Genomic DNA, 20,380 nt, shown 5'->3' with positions numbered 1-20,380 from the left:
ATAAATATTAGTATTGAGCTATTAACAGTCTAGCCAGGGGGAAAACAAGATCCTAAATAAATGTTCTCTATCCCTAGTGAGGTGCATTTGGCTAGTTAAGAAATGAAATTAGCCTGTAGTCCCAGCTACTGGGGAAGCTGAGGCAAGAGAATTGCTTAAGCCCAAGAGTTTGAGGTGGGTGTGAGCTGTGATGCCATAGCACTCTACCGAGGGTGATATACTGAGACTCTGTCTCAAAAAAATAAAAGAAAGAAAAAAGAAATGAAATTTGTTTATCTATAATTTGTATATAATGAAATGCTTGGTTTTAAAACACGCATTTCAAAGAAGTTTTCCAAATGCTTATATTACTGGAATCACCACCACCTTGGTCAAAACATGGAACATTTCCATCTCTTCAAAATTTCTTTCATGTTCATTGCCAGCCAATCCATCCCAGGGAGAACAATCAGTGTTCTAACATAAACCATGAAAGCTTAATCTTGCCTCATCTAGAACTTCAAAAAACAGTATTTATTACCACTGATATGCACACTTAAAAATGGTAAAGTTGGTAAATTATTATGTATGTATACTTTACCTCAAGATAAAATTTACAAAAATAAAAATAAAATTTCAAAAACAAACAAACAAAACATATAGTATGAATGCTTTTGTGTTTGGATTCTTTTGGCTAAACAAATGGTTTTTGAGATTCAGTCACACTGCCTCAGTGCTTGGTTTTCATTGCCGCGCAATACTGTGCTCTGTGAACATGCTACTGTTTATTCTGCCGTGGTTTCTTCAGGGCTGTCTCCAACTGCCCACCCACCATCCTCACTCCACTCACGCCCTTTCATGCCATGCTGGCCAGCCCTCCTCTCTGAGACCCTCTTGTCTTGCTGGGACTCTGACATTTACCTAATAGTTTGGGGAATAGGAAGATAAAATAGAAAATACGGAGAACAGGAAGAGAAAAATGAAGGAGAAAAGGAAAAGTTTGAAGACACTGTTTACTTCTTTTGCTTTCTTTGAAATTTGTGATACGCGTCTGTGTGTGTGTCCTAGTCCAAAATGTAAATACATTAACATATATTCCCAATAAAACTGAAAAAATAAATTTGAAATTTATATACACGTATTAATATTTTCCCAATAAATTGAACTGTTTGAGCAAAGTGGAGTAATCTGTGGCAAACATTTCAAGGAAATGACACTGAGTATATATGTACCCAGTGTGTGTGTGTGTGTGTGTGTGTGTGTGTGTGTGTGTGTGTTTAAGAGAGAAATACGGAAGCAGAGAGAGAACAAAAGACACCTACAAGATATTATTAATTTCAAAGAGTATTTTTAAAACAGGATGAACAGTATGGTACCATTTGTTTAAGAACATAGACATCCAAATCACACCAAAAATGATAGGATATTTATTTCTTAGTGGTGCAAATGTTTCAACTTATAATTTTTGCTTATCTCTAATTTTCAGGCTTTTCTAACATATGAAACTAAAGAAAAGGGGTATAAAAGATGTTTTAAAATAAAACTGTGAGCATAATAAGAAGGATTCATTTGTAGGGAATACAGGATTGGGGAAACAATCAGCATGCCTGGATATGAAAAACGGCTTAAAGTAGAAACCAAATAGAAGAGGCCAATATCTGAGTAGATGTCACTGAAGATCAAAATATTGGGGTAAAAACATGGAGTTACTAGATTGCCCGAGAGTAGGGTATATTAAATCAAAGAGATAAATTTTAGGAAACATGAGTTAAGCACCATAGACCCAGAACATCAACATTCACATCATAGGATTCCAGAATGAAAAGAAAAAAATTAGGGGTAAGATTCAGGTTCCTGGATTCCAAAGGGCACTTTATAAAAAGTTCAATTATTAAAGCAAAAAATAAGCCATATTTATATGTATTCTTTTGAAGATTTAGAGCTCCATAGATAAATGCACAAATAAAACAGAAACTTTCAAGCTTCCAGAGTCCAGGAAATGTGTTAGAAACAAATGATTGGAAAGAATCAGATTCCACCGTAAGTCCGTCATTCAATATTCAGTGCTAGAAAACAACTGAACCTAGTCTTTACATTCCTGAGTGGAAAGTAGAATTATTTGAGCAACAAAACCAACATTTAACTGTAAGTGAAAAGGAAAGTCCTGGACAAGCAAGGAATCAGAAGTTTTCCCTTCACAAAACTTCTCTCATGCAAAGAATGAAGGTTGCAGGTTTTGAATGTTTCAAGAGGCAGAAGATATAGATATTACTGGGATATATCCCATGCTGTTTGATACTACTGTTTGATTTGGAGCAAGGTAGAAGGAGAGTGGCAAAGTTGAAATGTATTCATGTCTTTGTAATTATCTGTCTAATAGAATGAGGAACTTAACCGGCAGATAAAAATTTATCATCAGAATGGCAGATACATTTGGATTCGTTGAGTGGAACATTAAAATAAAAACTGCCAGCACTTAAAAGGCATATGTTACTGATACTCTTCTAAGTAGTATAAATATATTGATTCAGGTAGTCCTTACACAAAATTTATGGTATGTAGTATCAGTAAATCCATTGTCAGATAAAGAAACTGAGGTACAGAGAGGTTATGCAGCTTGCCCCAAATCGTGATCTTGTAAATACCCTTGTCTTACCATCTTAGCTTAGTCCACCAAATTCTAATATCTTTGCTATTAACCTGGGTAATATATTTTTCAGAAAGAAAGAAATCAGTTGGTTTTGATCCTCTCCATATCTTGCAAGTATATAATCATTAGATAGATTTACTATCCCAGCCAAGCCAAAGTTCTCTTTCTTTATTTTACTTTCAGTTTCGAGTATGTCATGGTAGCTGAATAGCTCACTCCTGAGAGGTTCCTCTGAGGAACCTCTTTCTTTCATTTTTTTAAATTAAATCATAGCTGTGTACATTAATGCATTTATGGGGTACAATGTGCTGATTTTATATACAATTTGAAATACTTTCATCAAACTGGTTAACATAGCCTTCACTGCACTTTCTTAATTATTGTATTAAAACATTTATACTCTACACTTAGTAGATTTGACATTTACCCTTGTAAAATGCACCATAGGTGTGGTCCGACCAATTACCCTCCCTCCACCCATCCTCCCCCCTCCCTTCCCTCTCCTCTTTCCCCTTCATCTTGGGCTATTGTTGGGTTATAGTTTTCATATGGAAATGTGGGTGCTTATACATTGGTTTCATAGTAGAGCTGAGTACATTGGATACTTTTTCTTCCATTCTTGAGATACTTTGCTGAGAAGAATATGTTTACATGGATGGAGCTGGAACATATTCTTAGCAAAGTGAGAGCTTTCTTGTTTCCTGTCTCCTGAATCTCTTTAAAATAGCACTTAAGGCTTCCTCCAGAGCCCAGAGTTTTCTGAAGTTGCCACCTTGGAGCAAGACTCACAGGGGAAACCTGTGGGCAGCCAGGAGGAGGAACCAGGTGGCATGGCAGGGAGGGTCCACCTATTCATGGGGCCAGCAGCAGCGAGGGTGAGGAGGTTCAGGACGTCTTCATCTCTCTGAGAAGAACTTAAAAGATGTGAGTATTTTCTGGGTGATAGGGGAGGGGGGCGGGAATGAAAGAATCTGACCAAGGATACTGGGGTCGACAGAGGACAGGCCGTGTTATGTCTGCTCCTTGATCATGTGGGAATGAGTGGGGGAGAAAATTCACGGAGGTCAGAGTAATGTTGGTGCTCGAACCATCTCTCTCAGCCCTGCAGATTGGTTCCTTTCTGTCTTGTCATCCATTGGACAAAATGTTCTTGAATAGGAGGAGAGTTTAGAGAGACTGTGGGCAGATTTATCCCATTTCTTAGCAACTCTTAGCCATGATCTTTCTACCAGAGGGTCCCATTCTTGTCTGTGCTCCAAATATCTTCAGGACCTCCCTCTGTGGCACACTGTCCCCTGTGCTGAGAATGATGGTGGGCTGCCTGGACTTCTCTCTGCTAAGAGGCCTCTTCTCTATTCTGTTTCTTTGGGCATCCATGTGGGGCTCTGGTGAGAATATTTTATATTTTCTATAACTGAATTTTCTTAGTCTCTGAATAAAAAAATAAAATCACTCTATCACTTCTCATGTGCACATATATACCTGGATTAATTCTAAATCCTCTATTTGGATATAACGATTTATTTGCCCACACATAGAGGCAAATGAATCCTTTTATGATGTTTTAAAGAGAAGGACCAGGTAAAATTATTCTACTAATACCTTCTCATTCATTCAGTTCTCAGCTTCATTTTCTTTCTTTTCTTTTCTTTCTTTCTTTCTTTCTTTTTTTTTTTTTTTATTGAGACAGGGTCTCACTCTGTTGCCCTCAGCAGAATGCTATGGCATCATGGCTCACAGCAACCTCAAACTCCTGGGCTCAAGAGATTCTCTTGTCTCAGCCTCCCAAGTAGCGGGGATGATAGGCACTAGCCAGAATACATGGCTAATTTTTCCATTTTTAGTAGAGGTATGATCTCACTCTTGCTTAAGCTAGTCTTGAACCCTTGAGCTTAAGCAATCCACCCCCCTCAGCCTCCCAGAGTGCTAGGATTATAGGCATGAGCCACCATGCCGGACCTTTGAATACATTTTCTAATGTCTAAGACCTGCTTTAAAACTTTAGTTTCATGATTTCACAGCACTCTTCTCTCCTCCTTGATAAAATTTACCTCCTTTATAATTAAACGATAAAATTTTAGAAATTAAATAAAATTTCAAAAATTTGCCCATGAGATCATGTTGTTGATTGTATGCTCCATGAGATGACAATCCTCTTTGTCTTGTTTACTGCTGCACCTTCAGCCTGAATGCTTCCTCTAAGTGATCGTGTGAATGAGGGACTGTGGGACTCTCCCAGGCTGGTAATGGCGCTGTGTTCTAAAATGCCCCGGCAGGTCTTGCCGGCATTCTTTTTACTCTTGTCCCTATCCCACAGATTCATTCTTGGTGGTTGGCCCCCCAGAGCCCATTGTAGCAATGCTGAGTGCAGACACAGTCCTGCCCTACTATGTGTCCCCAGCCATGAGTGTGGAGGACATGGAGCTGTGGTGGTTTCACCCCCAGTTCTCAGAGGCCATGTACATGTATCAGGATGGAATGGACCAGGCGGGAAAACAACTAGTTGATTTCAAAGGGAGAGCAGAATCGGTGAAAGATCACATCTCTGAAGGAAGAGTAGCTGTGAGAATCCGCAGTCTCCGAACCTCTGAGAATGGAATGTACAAGTGTTTTTTTAGAAAAGACAGTGATTTTGAAGAAGCCATTGTGGAACTAATGGTGATAGGTGAGTAATTATCTGAGAATACATATCACTCTCAGGAAAATGTAAGTGTGTGATTTTAAGTGGGATGATAGTTGGTGACCAGAGCAGAGACAAAGAGGCAGGTGCGCTTGGAGCTGGTCAACATCCTACGCATTGGATTTGACCCCAAATGGTCTTGATCTATCTGTTTATTGTAATGTAATTTAGAATTGAACCACTTCTATAAATATCTCCTGTAAAAATGGGCAACTTATTTACCACTTATGTCTCTCCATGCATTTGAAGGACAGCACCATAATTATCAGAATGTACAAATTCTTTAAGAGAGCAGCACTCCAATTGGTTTCTGTGATGAACCAAAGCTCAATTGTGAGCATTGGTGGTGAGGTCTTGATTGCATTGTTTGGAGGAAGGGATTATAAGGGTTGTGATGGGGCAGACTGACACTACAGAAAAAAGAATTATCAGCAGAAGATTGAATACAGGATCCACACCTCTTACCACTCACAAAAATTAATGCATGATGGATAATAGACTTAAACCTAAGATATGAAACTATAATAATTCTAGAGGAAAATGTTGGAATAACTCATATAGATATTGGCCTAGGCAAAGAATTTATGAAGAAGACCCCAAAGCAATCAATCACAGCAACAACAACAATTAACAAATGGGACCTGATTAAATGAAAAAGCTTCTGTAGAGCCAAGGAACAATTGATAGAATGAACAGAGAACCTACCCAATGAGAGAAAATATGTCCATGCTATACATGCAATAAAGGGCTAACAACCAGAATCTATAAAGAACTCAAACTAAACAGAAAAATCAAACCACCCCATAAAAAAGTGGACAAAAGACATGAACAGAAGCTTTGCAAAAGAAGATAGACTAATGGCCAACAAATAGATGAAAAAATGTTCAACATCTCTAATCATCAGGGAACCACAAATCAAAACCAAATGAGATATCACATAACTCCAGACATCTACTGCAAAGTCCTAAAACAACCAATGATGGTATGGATGTGGAGAGAAAGGAACACTTATACACTGCTGCTGGAACTTGCAAACTAGTACAAACTCTGTGGAAACAATATGGACATACTTCAAAGAGCTAAAAGTAGACCTACCATTTGATACAGCTATCCCACCATTGGGTATTTAACTAAAGGAAAAAAAGTCCTTTTGTCAAAAAGACACATGCACTTGAATGTTTATTGCAGCACAATTCACAATGGCAAAGATGTGGAATCAACCCAAGTGTCCACCAGTACATGAGTGGATTAATAAAATGTGATACACGTATACCATGGAGTACTGCTCAGCCATAAAAAATGGTGAACTAATACCTTTTCTAACAACCTGGATAGAACTAGAAACCATTCTTCTAAGTGAAGTATTACAAGAATGGAAAAACAAACACCACACATGCTCACTGTTAAATTGGCACTAATCTATCAACACTCACATGAGCACCTGGTAGTAAAACCCAATGAAAACCAAGTAGATGAGTGGGGGAGGAAGGGATGGGTAAATTCACACCTAATAGATACAGTGCACACATCTTGGTGATGGCACACTAATTAACTTAGATGTAAACCGCACAAAAGCAATCCATATAACCAAAACATCTGTACCCACATAATATTCTGAAATTTTATAAAAACTAGAAAATAACCAATGTTCAATGCCATCCTAAGTGAAGCAGAAGTAGGGGAAACTAGTAGCTGAGTGGCCGTGGGTTTTGCTGTCATTGGTGGTGTTTTATTTACGACTGCAATAAAATTATAAGCTCACTGTCTCAGACGCAAACAATTCATAAAAGTAGAAAATACAGATTGATAATCCTTCCTTTCCCTTTGGTAGTTCATTTTATCTTTCAATGTAACTTATAACAATTGATCTATGCCTTTCTAGGTATCTTTCTTTATATAGCCACATATGTATGCAGCAGATCTTAATCTCTGATAATAAACTAGTTCAAACACTTTTAAGTTATTATAACTTATTTTAAAACAATATTGAATCTGTCTTTGATTCCTCAGCCAATCAGGCTGGTGAGAATTAGTTTTTAGCTATTATTGGGCCTTTCTGCACCCCTTTCCCTTGAATAATGATTGCACAAAGGTCCTTGGAGTCTAGCGAAGCTCACAGCATCCAGGATTCAGCAAATTCCTTTCAGTTTTGGTGCCTCAGTTGTTAGCACTAAGATGCTCATTGTCCCAGGCTGCTACTCACTTCATCGCTGCCTCCATGAAGATTATCATGAACGTGATTCAAGATTTCTGAGACAACTCTTGAAAAAGAATCTAAAGATCTATGTTTCCCTTCCTTAAATTTTGAGAAACCTCCAACTCTCTCTATCAAAGCTTCTTTCTCATCTCCTTAAGGACGCTAGCTCACAGACATTGTTCCCATCTGTATTATATAATTGCTCCATCTAACATACTCATTCAACAATATAGAAAGAAACTTCTTCTTTATGCAGTTCTTACATTAAGCCAAACAAATATACCTGAAGCTGAAATAATATGATTGGAATCAGGAGAGGGAAAAACTTAGAGGAAAAGTCAAGTAACAATTAAAATGTCAAGTAATAGACTGCTCCTTAACACATACATTGATATTTTCATTTAAAAAGTACCGCAGTACCGCACGTTTTTCTGCAAGTTGCCTGTTCCTCCTTAACAATATGTAAGAGACAAATTACAAAAAATTTTATTCTTTTATGATTGAAAATTTACATGCACATTTTTAAAAATGAGAGACTGGGTCTCACCTTGCCATCCAGGCAGGAGTGCAGGGGCAGTATCATGGCTCTCTGCAACCTCCAATGCCTGGCTCAAGAGATCCTAGAGTCTCAGCCTCAGCCTCTGGGATCACAGGGGTAAGTCACCACACTTGGCTTAAACATCTATATTTGACCGTGAATTTGATTACCTTCATAACACAATATGATAATGGCTCACAGTGAAAATCAATAATCTCTCAGAATTACATCTTTTTTTTTTTTTCTCTCTTCTCTGTTGCCTGGGCCTGAATACTGTGGCATCATCACAGTTCTCACTGCAACCTCAAACTCCTGGGCTCAAGCAATCTTTCTGACTCAGACTCCTGAGTAGCGGGGACTACAGGCAGTACCACTGGGCTTGGTTAGTTTTTTTGGTCTTTTTTAGAGAGGGAAGTCTCACTATGTTGCCCAGGCTCATTTCAAACTCCTGGTTTCAACTGATCCTCCCACCTCTGCCCTCCAAAGTGCTGAAATTACAGGGGTGAACCACCAAGCCTGACAAATGTTTACCTTTTAATGAACATTGACAATTTTTAGTTTTATACATGACAAAACTGATGAAATGCGCATACAGTAAGCCTTCACTTCACATCATTAATAGGTTCTTGGAAACTGTTTAAGCAAACATGATGTACTGTATGCCATGATAGCTTAATTTTTATTTATAGACATTATCCTGTGCTAAAATTGGTTTTATTATGCAGTACATCTTTTGGCTTAAAGTCACAATTTTTAAGAACCTATTGATGACATTAAGTGAGGACTTACTATATTTGCACATAAATCTCTATGCAGTAATATAAGTTGTTTCTCACGTGAGAAGTTCCTCAAATTATTAAGATTACATCATACAGCTTAAAAATTCCAATTTCAAGATAAAATTCCTTTAACTATGTGTATAGTCCAATAATTGCTCCAATTTACACTCCTGAGAGCACTATAGAAGAATAGTAATTTCTTTAACTTTTGATGAATATTATATTTCTTTTCTTTACATTTTACTAGTCTGAATGGTTAAAAATGATAATGTTATTATTTTGTATTGCCCTCATAAGAAATAAATTGAATATCCTTTCATGTATTTCTTACCTATTTGTATTTTTCTTCTTTCAATTGCTTATTTATTGCCTTTATCTGGTTTCTCTATTGATTTGTAGTTGCTCTGTAAAAGTTATTCTTCTAAATGTTGAAAACACTTTTTTCTAGTTTTTACTCATTTGATTATTTTATGATATCTTTTATGCATAGAAATTGGTATGTATTATAAGTATATAGGCGGAATTGTCAACATTATCTTTTATGTCTTCCTTGTTTTGTGGTTCACTTAGATGTATCATTCTATACCAATCTCACAAAAATATTTTCTTTTCCTTTCTTCTAATACCTTTTTTGTAAGATATACTGAAATATAATACAAAGAAAACTTAATATGGACTAAAATAACTACTTCACATGTTTTCAAAAATAAATAAACCTGAGAAATTAACACCCAGATCAGGAAACAGAACTTAATTAGAATCCTAGAAAATCAGTTTTTCCTCTTTCCATTCACTATTTCCTCAATGACTATTCTGATTTCTAGCCTCATAGATTAGTTTGGCCTGTCTTGAATTTCAAATACCTAAATTTTTTAATGTCTGGATGTTTTGTTCAATATTATGTTTGTGAGAGTCTTCCATGTAGGTTATTGCTTATAGTTGTAGTTCATTTCTATCTCATTTTGTGTGTGTGTGTGTGTGTGTGTGTTTTTCTATTTTTGGCCGAGGCTGGGTTTGAACCCGCCACCTCTGGCATATGGGACTGACGCCCTACTCCTTGAGCCACAGGCACCACCCTTCTATCTCATTTTTATTGTTTTAATTTTTTCATTTAGAACTTCTATCTACAAAAATGGTATGGTGGTTTAAAGTTTCATGAAATGCTCAAAATACTTTTCCAATATATAGTTACTTAACCTCTATGCCGTAAGTGAATGATGCAAAAATCTTCACCAGTTTATAAATACATTATTTTCCATAAATTTCCCATAGATACCAGAATAAATTCTAAATTCTTTATGTGGTTGTAATGATTTATCTGCCTATTTCTTTCACAGTATCATACTGGTTCAATTTCTAAAGCTCTTTACTCTCTGCTAAGACTTTTTTTTTCAGTTGTAATACCCTTCTTTGAATATGTTAGATCTCTCTTAAAGTAATTCTTTTCAATTGATGCTACCTAACAAGATATTCAGAGGCTCATTTTATCTATCTTCTTAATGTGTAATTTTAATAGGAAGAAACCAAATTCATTAGATCTTGAAGGAAAGGGTGTCAGACTCTCTCAGTCATGTTAACTGTGGGCCCACATAGTATCCTCTCAGCGAGAGGTCAGATTTTCACAGTAAAACTAACCTTATGGGCGGGCGCCTGTAGTCCCAGCTACTCGGGAGGCTGAGGCAGGAGAATCGCTTAAGCCCAGGAGTTGAAGGTTGCTGTGAGCTGTGTGAGGCCACGGCACTCTACCGAGGGCCATAAAGTGAGACTCTGTCTCTACAAAAAAAAAAAAAAAAAACTAACCTTATGGGAGTATAGCAATTTTCAGTATCTTTCCTAAATTAGTTCATTGTCTCATGAGTGTTCAAACATAATATTGGACAAAAGCACCCAACAGTTTGACCTTTAGATGCAGTTGGTTAAAAACACCTAACAGTTTGATCTTTAGATGCAGTTGGTTCATTATGTATCCATACTTATCTCCTATTCAGTGAACCTTTGGCAAGTAGAGCCACTTCTGTGCTCAAGAGTGCCCATCCCTTCCTGTTCTTTCTCCACATAGGTACAGCTTTGGTCTACTTTCTTCGAATTGGGGCTTCCATGGTTATTTTCTTCTAAGAGATACAAGGTCTATTTGGTCTTCTGGAAGTTCTTGCTTCCTTGGCTTTGTTGATCTGTTTCATTTTGCTCAGGACCAGTTTCACCTATGTATTTATTTCATTTACTTAAGAGAATTGGCAGGTCCCTCAGGCAATTCTGAGAAGATGAATTATCTTCCTGTTTGCTTTCTGTTATTCAGAAATGTGTCTTCCCTGGAAGGTCAGGGTCCAGTAGTAAGCATTAGCTGTGTTACATTTTTTAGCTAAAAAAAAAAAATGATGCTATAGCTGAGGATGCTAATGTAGTTTCTACATCTGAGGAGTTGGTACAAGACTGAGCAGGTATAAGAGAGTTCACACCATATGATATCAAAATCAAAAAGACAAAATAATATGTACTCTTAAAATTCAGGATAGTCATGATTTTCAAAAGTGGAGTGGGTTCTTCGAGCATTTTAGAAGTGCTATGTTTTGATATGGGTGCTTGGAATATGGATCCACTGATGGCAGCTTCTGATGAAGTAAAGAAAAGAGGCGGTGGAGAGGAGACAGAAAGGGGTGAGCATCGAAAGGTGAAAAATGCTTTGACTCCTTTGTGGATTAACTTTACCTGGCTGCCTTCATCTTTTAGATAATGTCTACATGGAGGAAGAAAAAACATTGTGGAAAAGTGACAAAGGAAGATTGCTTAAGGAACTGCCTGCCAGAAATCTCATTTTAATCTCAGAAAGATAGTCTTCCTTGAGACCCCAATAAACAGAGACAGATAGACATAAGTAGATGTAGATGTAGATACAGACATAGATGTTTTTCAGAAAAAACTCAACATTGGCAAATTTTACCCTGTCCCTTTGCTGTCATCCCTCTGTGATCTAATTGCAGATATATTTAGGGAGAGAATGTGTGATGGGCCTCAGTGTAAGTCTTAGTATCAGCTTCAAGTCTGCTGTGATTTTTGAGCAGCAGATACCCTCTCCTCCCATCAAAAACTATGGAGCTTCCAGCACTTTGGGAGGCCAAAGCAAGAGGATCACTTCAGGCCAGGAGTTCAAGACCAATCTAGGCAACATAGCAAGACCTTGACTCCACAAAAACATTTTAAAATTAGCCAGGTGTTGTGGTGCCTATCTACAGTGCCAGCTACTCAAGAGGATGACACAGAGGATGGCTTGAGCCCAGGAGTCTGAGGTTGCAGTAAGCTTTGATCAATCCCCTACACTTACGCCTGGACAACAGAGTGAGACCCTGCTTCAAAAACGCATAACAAATACCCCTCCCCACAAAGCACGATCACATTGTATTATTTTTCTTTGTGTTAAGTGTTCAGTCTGACATGTAAATATTTAAAATTGTCTATGGTGTATTTCTAATCCTGGGTTATGCATTTCCTCACTTTTTAAATATACTGACGTCTCAAAATTAAAAAAAACAAACAAACAAACAAAAAAACTATGGGGCGTCATCTATCTTTACAAACTGGGTCCGTTGTGTAACTTTAGGGATTTCAGGAAAGAACATGCCAGGACTCAGATTTTCTTCTCCTGGTCTAGGTTTTGGTCCTCATATCTTTATGGTGGATCCAGAAGATACAGGAATAAGGCTGACATGCACAGGATGGGGATTGTTTCCCCAGCCTGAGGTACAGTGGAAAGATGCAAGGGGAGTGAAGATTAGACACAAGACAATGATGGGTTGTTCTAGATAGATAGCTGGAACAGCTGTGAGAGACAACTCAAAGAGAAAAGTGTCCTGCTCCATGAAGAACCCTTTCTTTGGAAAAGAACAAGTGGAAATCACTTCTATCCCAGGTCAGTGGTGTTGATCATTTAGGGGGACAGGACAAAGAAAAAGAAGATACTTGGGGCCTGGGATAGAATAGGGTTGTTTGGTTCATGTTCTTAATATTTTGGGGGCCCTGCAACAGAGCCCTTCTTCCCTAGGACTTCTCCTTGGAAGGTAGCATTTGCTCTGACTTTCCTCAGACTTGTGATTTGCATGGATGCTATTGTGACTTTGGCCTGGAAAGAAAAACAGGAAAAGAAGAGAGTGTGGACAGCCAAGGAAGAAAAGGAAAAAGAAAGCAAAGCCAAGGGGGAAATCTATAAATTAAATATGGTGGAGTTTGTGAATTTAGCATGGCTCTATGTATAGGTGGCATCTGTTGGAACACAGAGATGTGTATAAGACTGAGTTAGAATCCTGAGACCTCCAACAACATGTGTGACCCTGGGGCTCCGTGAGAAAAATGTTATAATAGAATCCAATGGAGAAAGAAAGTTCACTGGTATAAACATAAAGTTAGGAACAGACAATCATAACAATTCTCAATTAAGGTAAGTTATATGGAAGTGGCATTCATTCATCTGGACTTGTAATATAAACTAGAAAATAGTTTTGGTCATTTCTTTTTTAAAAAAAATCCATTTCATTACTTTCTTTCCTTTTTAGAATTTATTCATGAAAGAGCTTGGTAAGTTCTTCCTTTTCTTCACAATTATAGAAGAAATAGAGTCCTTACTCAATGCTATTATTTGTCATCTCATGGGCTGCTATTCCTGTGCAGAGAAAAGGAAGGAATTGTATCAACAAGGTGAATTACACTGGTGGTATGGTTGAGCCAACCATCTCCTCTACCCCACTGTTCTGATTGCCAATTATTCAACTTGTTGGTAAGGGAAGGATCCCTGCCCTGAATAGAGAAAGATGGTCAAACACATGACACCCAACACTGGACAGATGAGATGGATGTCAGTTTATTAGTCACATCAACTCATACCCTGGGGGACAAGGGCACTGCACACCCAGGTTGCCCTTGGGAGTAAAGTAAACCAGTAAGGGATATAGGAGGTGGGCTTTGTCATAACAAGAGGATGAGGTGAGGGGGCCCCTGTTTTCTGTGAAAGTATGTGACTGGCTTGTATGCATAATGTTGCAGGCTAACAGGGGTTCAGCTGGCCTGATCAATAGAGGAATTAGCTGGTGGGGAATTTCCCTGCTTGGTGGGGGCATTCGAGTGAGAACAGGGAACCCACAGTTATGTGTTTGGGTAAAGTTCAAAAATGTCAAGGCAGCACATGAAAGTTTAGGATTAACAACAACAAATACCCATAATTCAAGCCTGTCATCTCCTTCTTCAAAAAGGACAAGACCCTTAGACTGGTGGAATCAAATGAGCATAGGAAAATAGAATTGGAGAGGTAAAAGAAGACAAATGCCCCAGAACTGTCATTAAAAGATGTTAACCAAAGAAATACAGCACTATCAGAAACCTGAAGATTACATTTAAAAAGTTACAGTAATTGTATATTGTGAAGTGAAGGTCTTATGAATGAGAGAATCTAATTTTTTTCTGTTTTATTTCAGACTGGAGAAAAGCAAAATTATATGCTGGTGAGTAGCTCTAGTGTTGTCTTATGGCTTCAGTTGCTCCAGAATTTCATGAGGCATTTTCAGGGCATTTTCTGGAGAGGTGCCATCTTCTGGAGATTTTATTTTGAAGGTAGAAGTCCAGAAATATACAGGGAGCAGAGGGGGAGAGGGGTATTTCACTAATGAATGAGACATGTTCATGGCATATTTTTCCATGTGTTTTTTTTTGTTCTTGTTTTTGTTTTTTAGACTAGAGAAAGGAACAGTTTAAAGCAGGTGAGCAACCTTACTGTTTTGCCCCACATAATCTCTTCCACTCATACAAATGAGAAATTCTTGCATTTGTTTATGCAAGAGTCCAGCCCAGGACAGAGAAGAGCTTTTTGTTTCTCATTGAAGCAGAAAATGGGCCCTGACCATTTTATAGTCTTGCCAGAATTGTGGGTTATCAATTTCTAGTGCATATTTCTTTACACTGAAAAATATTTTGTAATTAATTTAATCCTCAAAAAATTTGAATATATTATAATTCGTGTGTACAAGTTCTAATGAGAAAAACTTTAGTCATTGACAATGTTTGGTTTGATGGTAAGCAAAAATTATTACTATCAATAGTACTATTGCTATGATTACTACTGGTACTAGTGTTACTATTACTATTGGAAGCTAAAATCTGCTAAGTGGACAAGACATAAAGTTCTACATACTATCTCTTTCATTTTCCACAATATCCCTAGGCTGAATATAATAATTATGTACATCATCATGACAATTAAGTGTGCCTAAAAGAATCAAAGTAACTTCACCAAGATCACAGCTACTAAGGACAGAGTGATTATCAAGATTCATATCTCTCTGACTACAGTTACCCAATAATCCAGGACTACTGGATTTCCAATGGTTAGAAATGCCATAAGGGTATATGAGGGTATATGAGAAGTGATGACTTAGCTATTCCAGAAGCCCACAGAAAATAATACCAAAGAGGCTCAAATCACAGTAGGCCCACCATGAATGAAGAAATGACAGGACTGAGTTATTAAGAGCAAGCAGGAAAGTACCAGGCATTTGAACGAGAACAGAGAGACCTCACGTTGAAATAAACGACCCTGGGAATTTGCAGATGTGACCACCCTTCTGTCTAGATAGTCTCAGCCTATCTGAAAAAGATGATTACCTAAGGTCCTGTCCAACCCTCTGCTTCTGTAATTTATACACCATGTGTTTCCTAGGATAGAACATAAATTGTGTCACTCACTCTTCTATTTTTCTACCTCTTGTTTTCTTCCATTTTTCTTTTCTAGTATTTGCATCTTTCCTAAGGCCACTTGGTCTCTATTGTGGACTGACCTTCCCTTCCCCACCCCACCCCCATACCTGCAGTGGCTGCTTTTTTGGATTCTGACACAGCTCATTCCAACCTCATCATATCTGAGGACAGAAGATGTGTTTCTTCCTTATCACACCAAGGGCCAGGAGAATCTGAAACCATCTTCAGTGTTCTGGGTCAGAATTGCTTTACCACAGGGAGACATTACCGGGAGGCAGAAGTAATACAGGGACAGATACTGGACCAGGAACAGAATGGGCTCTGGGTGTTTGCTCAAGTACAGTGAAGAGAGATGGATGGTTTCTAGAAAGTCCAGAGCAGAATTTCTGGGTGGTGGCATGCAAGGAGTCATGGATCTCACTGCGCAGTCAGAGTCTCTATCACTGAGGCAGCGTCCCCACAGGATAGGAGTTCTCCAGGACTGGGGGCTGGGGATGTGTCCTTTTACAACATGGTGGATGAGTCCCACATTTATTCCTTTACTGGCATAACCTTCTGTGGAATTGTTCAACCTTATTTTAGGCTCCTGGGTGCTGACACATCTGTGAGCATCTTCATAGCTTCTGATCACAGTGAAACTTGTCCTGATTCTGCTCCAAGGACCTGTGTAACAACTTTAAGTAGTTGTGATATAAGTGGCCCCCAGAAGCTAAGTCGCTATGACCAACAAAAGAAGCAAATTTTTGAGTCCCTAGGCACCTCCGCTGCCTCCACTCCAGCCTCTTACAAGTGTCTGGTCCAGGAGAGCTATTACTGGGTAGCGAGCAGTTCGGTTCCAGAAGGTCTGATTCCAGGTTCTTTTTTTTTTTTTCATTATTATATCTTTTTTTTATTATTATTAAATCATAGCTGTGGATTCCAGGTTCTTTTGAAGAGGAAGAGACAGAAAGAGAAATGATACAGCTGTAAGACGCCCAAGGAAATTCCTCCAAAGTTACCACTAGGGAACCTTGTTGGCAACAAAAAATTGTTACAAGAAAACTCTAAACAAGTTTGGCGCAAATGGGTCCCCAGCTCCAGTAAGGGATTCACCAGCCGGCTGGCCCATCCACAGGTGCCTCAACCCTGGGGCTGCGATGGTGCCCCTGGCGGTGGCCGTGCGCCTCGGGGCTGTGGGGGACTTTGCAGGCCAGGTGTGGACGGGACGCTCCTGGACATTAGGAAATTTTTTGGAGTTATGCCAGGTGGAAAGAAACTTGGAAGTGAAACAGTAAAGTAGAATGAGAAAACAAAGTCTGCTGAAGAAACATTAAAAATAAAGGAATAAAGGAAATCAAGGTAAAAAGTTCTTCTAAGGAGGATGTCTCCAAACAGAGGCAACCAAACAAGAATTCAGAATCAGAGACAACACAGGTAAAAAATGCCAAAAAGCAACCAGAAAAATTGCCATTGTCTTCTAAACTTGGTAAAATTTTACGGCAGGATCCTGTTACATACGTTTCAGAAACAGATGAAGACGATGACTTTATCTGTAAAAAGACAGCCTCTAAGTCAAAAGAGAATGGAAGATCTGCAAATAGTTATCTTGGAGCATCAAACATGAACAAGAATGAAGAAAACACAAAGACCAAGAATAAGCTTTTATCACCAATAAAACTGACACCTACATCAGTGCCAGATTATTTTGGAACTAGAAGTGTCCAAAGATCAGGTAAGAAGATGGTGGCAAGCAAAAGGAAAGAGCCTTCAGAAACACAGATGATTCTGGATTAAATGATGAAGCATCGCCAAGTAGCTGCAGCTTGATGAGGATGCAGAGCTGGAGAGGCAACTGCGTGAAGAGGAAGAGTTTGCCAGAATGCTGGCCAGGTTAGATGAAGAGCCCAAGACTAAAAAGGCTCGAAAGGATACGGAAGAGGGAGAAACATCTTCATCTGTCCAAGCCAATTTAACTAAGGCAGAAAAACATAAATATCCTCATAAAGTAAGAACAGAACAATTTTCAGATGAAAGAAAGAGCTATAGTCCTAAGAAGCAAACTAAACGTGAAAGTTTAATGGAAACTCAGCAACATTGCAAGCCATCAACTCACAAAAACTGTTCTAAGCTGGCCCTTATGAATAAAACAGAGAGCTCTTATAAAGAAACAGAGCCTTCAACCTCAAAAAGAAAAGAAAATGCCATTGAATTGAAAGGAGAGATAAAAACTTCTAAGAAAAACAAAAGTTCTCCGGCTAAAAAAGAGTCTGTAAGTCCTGAAGATGCTGAAAAGAAACGGAGTAATTATCAAGCTTATCGAAGTTATTTAAATTGAGAAGGTCCCAAAGCTTTGGACTCCAAAGAAATAACAAAGGGAGCTGAAAATTGCTTGGAAGGCCTCATATTTGTAATCACAGGCATGTTGGAGTCCATTGAACGAGATGAAGCCAAGTCTCTAATTGAACATTATGGGGGGGAAAGTAACAGGAAATGTTAGCAAGAAAACCAGCTACCTTGTCATGGGCCGTGACAGTGGACAATCCAAGAGTGATAAGGCAGCAGCCTTGAGGACAAAAATTACTGATGAAGATGGCCTACTGAATCTGATCCGAATTATGCCAGGCAAGAAGTCCAAGTATGAAACAGCATTTGAAGCTGAGATGAAGAAAGAAAAGTCCAAATTGGAGAAAACACCCCAAAAAATGAACAAGGAAAAAGAAAAATGAGTCCAACCAAAAGGGAATCAGAATCTAAAAAGAAGAAGCTGATGCTGAAAAGGGACATTTCCGTAAAGCTGGTACAAAAGGAAACAAGTGAGTTTTAGGAGAGGCCTGGACTTCAAGGAGCAGGTGGCTGAGGGCTAACGGCCAGGAACTTGGCTGACGACAGCAGTGAAATCAAGGTGGAAAATTTGCTCTGGGTAATACTCAGGACCTAGCATTGCACATGAGTCTCAGAACTTACTCCAGCAAAAGAACTGTAAACTTGGATTATCTATCACACATGAGGGATGCACTTGTACAGACCTTGACCTCACAAGGGGTAAAGGAGTCCAGAATGTTGTTGCACTTATGGACACGTATTATTTGATGAAAGAGGACTTTGAGAATGTCATGGAAATTAGCAGCTGGAGTGGCACACCTAGTCCCTTTCCCAAGCTGAATCCCAAGTTGAAAGCAGCCTTCATAAGAGCTTACAATAAGGAAGCCCACCTTACTCCATTCTCATTTCAGGCAGTAAAGACACAGCACAGGCCCACCACTGGATTCTGAATATAATGAAGAGTTACATGAGGATGACTCTCAAGCTGATGACAAAGACCAGGATGCTATAGAAACTGATGCTATGATCAAGAGAAAGACAACATCTTCAAAGTCTTCAAAACCAGACAAAGATGAGTCCAGAAAAGGAAAAGGAAAATGTCTGAAGAAATGAAACTATTTTTCACTACCTTCCAGTAACCAGTTTTTACTCACCTTTCAGACAAATCAAGCTGGTGTAGAGAAAGCCTTGTTTTTCCCAGAGCAACCATGTTTTAGCATAATGGTAAGACCTGGTGGTCCCATTATAATTAAAGGGCAATGCAATTAAAAAAAAAAAAAACTCTAAACAAGTGCATGCATCTCTTTTCTGTTTTCTTGCTGAGTATGTGATGAAGTAAATACTTTAATATCTACATTTAAAGAGAAAATCTCTTTTTTGTTGTCTTGTTATCATATACAGAAGAGGTGGCACTGGAAGGGAAGGGTCACAGTTGAGTGAAATCTCACTACACCTTCCCACTGGTGGAGATGCACAGAAATCAGTTCAATTTGAAAGTTAGTATCTCAGCTTGTCCATTCTTCAGGCTCTCGTGTCCCATCACCTTCTAATCTCAGGCTTTTCCTAAGCTAGGAGAAGTCTGATGCATACCTGTAAACCACTGAAGCTTCTGCCTTTTCTTTAATAACTTCTCATTAGTCAGCAAGTCCATAATTGTGTCCTCTGTGAGAATGGTGAATGAAAAAAGGAATTGATGTTTCAGTGTATGCTTTCAGAGAAGACAGTTAAGTAGGAATGAAGCAGTGTCTGTAGACTTCATGGAGAAAGAGTCGTCATCACTAACATTGCAAACATCAGCAGGTTTTTTCTTCCAGGCTGTTTCTCCTACTGTTGAGGGTTTCCCTTGTCTTTCCTGCCTCTAAGCCTTCTCCAGCTGCTGATCACCAAGTTTATGCCTTTCAGGATACAGAATATGAGCTGCTCCTATTAAATGAACCCTCTCTTCCTGACGATGGAAGAGATCCACTTAGGTTTTTCCACACTATCGTCAAATTTTAAACCACAGTCCCTTTAACAACCTCCCTTGGAAGATGAATATCCTTGGTGAAATTTCCTTGGCATGTAATCACTAACTGGCAAAACCAGTAATTGAACACAGGAAGCATCAGCCTAGAGCCCAGAATCTTAACTTCACTGACACTAAAGAAAAGAGCTACACAGTTCAAGCAAGAAATAATAAAGGTAGGAGAGGGGCAAACAGATGGTGGAGAAATATTACTATAATATAACCATATGAATGTGGTTGGTAAGAAGGGATTTGTGGGTATATCCCTATATGTGGAGGTAACAACAGAACAGAAACAGGAGTGGACTGTGATATAGAACAGGAAGAATAATAGGTTCAGCTTCGATATTTTACTTTTCTTTCACACTCAGGAGATTCAGCATGAGGTTCCCAAATGAGGTTTTAGTATCTTTCCTATAGGATCTGAATTAATATTTTCTTCTAAAACAAGATTCTTTCACTTACCACTTCTCCACTCCTTTAAATGTGCATTTGTCCTTCTAACTAAGCTTGGAG

At 38.6% G+C, this 20,380-nt stretch overlaps 1 pseudogene; it reads left to right on the top strand.

The window, feature by feature from the left end:
• The first annotated feature begins 4,004 nt into the window (after nt 1–4,004).
• Nucleotides 4,005–18,972, top strand: LOC128594681 (replication factor C subunit 1-like; annotated as a pseudogene).
• The last annotated feature ends 1,408 nt before the right edge of the window (nt 18,973–20,380 follow it).

This window comes from Nycticebus coucang, chromosome 9 (assembly GCF_027406575.1).
Source record: "Nycticebus coucang isolate mNycCou1 chromosome 9, mNycCou1.pri, whole genome shotgun sequence".
NCBI lineage: Eukaryota > Metazoa > Chordata > Mammalia > Primates > Lorisidae > Nycticebus > Nycticebus coucang.
The sequence above is the reverse complement of the archived record's forward strand: the minus strand, read 5'-3'. Positions and strand labels throughout refer to the sequence as shown.